This window comes from Dipodomys spectabilis, unplaced genomic scaffold (genome assembly GCF_019054845.1).
Source record: "Dipodomys spectabilis isolate Male_0828 unplaced genomic scaffold, ASM1905484v1 ptg000443l, whole genome shotgun sequence".
In the NCBI taxonomy this organism is placed as follows: Eukaryota; Metazoa; Chordata; class Mammalia; order Rodentia; family Heteromyidae; genus Dipodomys; species Dipodomys spectabilis.
The window spans coordinates 706,024-709,731 of record NW_024871120.1 but is presented as its reverse complement, the minus strand read 5'-3'; the positions used below and the strand labels follow the sequence as shown (position 1 = coordinate 709,731).

The window sequence follows — 3,708 nt, the reverse complement described above, 5'->3', positions numbered from 1 at the left end:
GAGGGGATGCAGAGAAGGAGGAACCCTATTGCACTGCTGGTGGGAATGTACACTTATACAAACCACTTTGGAAAGCAGTTTGGAGGGTCTCAGAAAGCTAAATATTGACCTCTCCTATGAGCCAGCCATACTACTCCTAGGCATCTATCCTGAACAACAGGAACCATGATACAAGGACACGTGCACCTCCATGTTTATTGCAGCACTGTTCACAATAGCCAGGATATGGAAACAACCCAGATGCTATCACTACAGATGAATGGATCAAAAAATTGTATTTATATACAATGGAATATTATGCTGCCATTAGAAAGAACAAAATAATGGCATTCACAGGGAAATGGATAGAACTAGAAGAAATCATGTTGAGTGAGGTAAACCAAGAAGAAAGAGACAAATGGCACATGGTCTCCCTGATAAGTGGATGTTAAATCGAGAACATAAGGTAATACAACAAAGTAAACAAGACGAGAAACAAAAGACTCCCACTCATCTAGTCCAATCATTACTAAATGACCCCATGCCGCTGACCACATATGGTATATATGTGCACATCAGAGGGAAACTAGGAGGAGGACACAGAACTAGAGGGAAACGGGAAAACATACAACAGTGAGACCCATCAGCTGCACTGGACATTGATCAAAAAAAAAAAAAAAAAAAAAACAAACCAAGCAACTTAAAGGCAGCGTTGGGAGGGAGGAAATGAGTGGGAAAGAGAGAACAGCTGACACTCTGCAAGAAGAAAGTAATGTAAATATCACTCAATATGGAAGAAATAACTGTATAGTCAAAGCCCATAGAACTCATAAACTTTATGGACCATGATAGGCAATTTGCCCCATGAGTGTTAGAATGTGTTTGTAACTTTAACTAAGCATCACTATCCCCAAATACTTTGAAATTTGTGAAATTATGCAATCAATCACAATAAAAATTTTGGAAAAAAGTACATAAGAAATATGAACACTGACATAAAATACATCATAATTAGGAGAAAGAAGACTTGCATAAATGGAAAATGACTTGCCAGGTGTCATGGACCATCTCACTACCTCTAGCTTCTAAAGTGGCATATTCTAAAGATGGAGGTTCAAAGCAGCACCTGCAGACAAATCTTAAAGACCCTTATTCAATGAATCAGTAAAAGTCAGGAACTAGAGGTGTAGCTAAAGTTCTATGTACAAGCGTTGGACAAAAAAATAAGCAAGAGAGCAAGGTCCTGAGTTCAAACTCCATTGGTGGCATGAAAGATAAATATATCAAAGAAACAAAATTTTGACAATGGCAATTTTAAACTAAGGAAAAACATATACAGGAAAAAGGAAAAGTACATGTCAATACTGTCCTTGAACAGTTTTTTCTCATGTTCATAGCTCCAATTTTGGATATTTGTTGTTGTTGTTGTTTTTTTTTTTGGAAATAATTTTTGGAAAGGTTTTTCTTCCTCAGGTTGGTTTTGAATTACCGTCCTCAGATCTCTTCTTTCTGAGTAGCAAAGATCACAGATGTGAGTCATCCTCCCCTACTTAACTTCCTCTTGTTTTTGCAGTATCCAATTAGTTTGTTTAGGATTTCTTATAGTCCCGTACACATTTTAGAATGAATTTTGCAATTAATTTAAACCTAGGTCACAATCTTGTAAGGGGGCATTTTGAATGCAAAGGCAATTTGAAAAGTACTGCTCTTTTAGAATTTTTTTTTTTTTGGTCCAGTCTTGGGGCCTGAATTCTGGGCCTGGGCGCTGTCCCTCAGCTCTTCAGCTAAAGGCTAGTGCGCTACCACTTGAGCCATAGCGCCACTTCCGGCTTTTTCTTTTTGCTTTTGTGGTGCTGAGGAATCGAACCCAGGGCCACAGGCATGCAACCCAAGCGCTCTACCACTGAGCCAACTTCCCAGCCCTCTTTTAGAAATATTAAGTCCTAGCTGGGCACTGGTGACTCAAAATTGTTATCCTAGCTTCTAGGAGGCTGAGATCTGAGGATCATAGTTCAAAGCCAGCCTGAGCAAGAAATTCTGTGATATTCTTACTCTAATTAACCACCCCCTTAACCAGATGTATAGCTGTTGCTTAAAGAAGTAGAGTGCTAGTCTTGAGCAAAAAAGTTCTGGGACGTTGCCCAGGCCATGATTAAAGCTCCACAACTGATAAAAAGTAAAATAAAGTACAATATTGAGTCCTTTAGTCATAAGACAGGGTTATTTTTTTTCCATTTCAGTGGATCTACTTGACTATAAAGGCCTTTTTCCATTTCCAAATCACTCATCTTTTTATTGTTGATGTTCAGTGGTGGTCTTGGTGCTTGAATTCAGGATAGGAGCTATCCTTGAGCTTCATTTAACATGAAGCTAGTACTGTACCACTTGAGATACAGGTCACTTCCAGGATTTTTGGTGATTAATTAGATCTAGGATGTGGTGCAGGAGGAAGGGGAGTAGAAGGAATGGATTGGGGGTGTCCCTCCTTACCCTGGTGCTTTAGTCATATGAGATGGAAGGTTTGCTGAAAATGGGCAGGTCTCCTGAATTGTCCAAGATGGGGGAATCTGACCCAGCATGGCTCCTGCTGCACTGCACAGGTAGCCTTGACCCAAGAGAGAATCCTGAGGGGTGGCATGAGAATCAAACATGTGAGAGAACTCAGACATGGATCAGAATAGGAAGGTGGTGGGGTAGACATGAAAGGCAGCCCCATGAAAGAGGTAAAGAACAAATACCTGGCTCTAGAAGGTGAAGGGGTTATTGGTGCCATCAGGAAGGTTGGATGAGCCCAGGAGGTCATCGGCAATCAGGATGGGTGTTGGGATGATGGACGTGGGGCTATCTAGCAATCCAGTGGTGGCAGCAGTCTCATTGGCACTGGAAAATCCAGCAAAGCTAAAGCTATCCTGGAGATAGGGAAGGTCTGCAGAAAGGTCCTGGCCAGGGCTCTGCGTTCCTTGGTTTTGTGGATGAAGTGGCAGCAGAGCTCATAGAGGCAAAGGTTGGTGACATGGAAGGTGCAACCCAGCTAGATCTTGCACTTGGGATGGCAGGCTAGACTGTGGAGCTTGTGGATGCTGTGCATGAAGTGACACTTGTCTCTATAGGTGTTTTCTTCAAATTGGAGGAACAGCTAGGTCTTATAGCGCCTGGAATTGACCTGCCTCTTTTGGTCTGCTTCTGATTGGGCAGCAGCTGTTCAGCACCTGTGAGAAAGAGCAGTCTCTGAAGCTGCTGTCCCTAGAGTACAAGACTGGGACTGGCTCACCCTTCAGGTTGCTGATGACCTAGCTCTGGTGGAACTTGGTGCTGGGCAGGGTGTTGGCCAAGTGCCTCCAAGGGAAACACCTCAGCAGCAGGAGAGACCACTGCCTTCCTGTCCAGCAAGCAGCCCCTTCTCTGGGAGCTCTGTCATTGAGCATCTTGTCAACCAAACCTTGCATAAAGCTTCTCTCAAGTTGAAAATGGTGGCAGATACGAGTGGGGTAGTCATTGTGGACACTGACAGAGGCCCAAAGGTGCAGATTTGGTGTCATGAAGGTCCTGATGTGGGGAAGGTGCTTACTCTCCCACTTAGGTCAGGAGTTCCACATGTCTAATCCCAGGGCCCCTCACCTTTCTCACTCTGCCCTCATAGAACTTTAAGTGGAATTTTTTGTTTTCTTTTTAGATTATAAAATGTCAGTGCATCAAATACAAGGGATTGCTGCATATTAACTGGGTTGC

At 42.8% G+C, this 3,708-nt stretch overlaps 1 pseudogene; it reads right to left on the bottom strand.

Annotated features, from left to right (window-relative positions):
- Window positions 1-2,478: 2,478 nt before the first annotated feature.
- Window positions 2,479-3,475, bottom strand: LOC122097955 (annotated as a pseudogene).
- Between the last annotated feature and the right edge of the window lie 233 nt (window positions 3,476-3,708).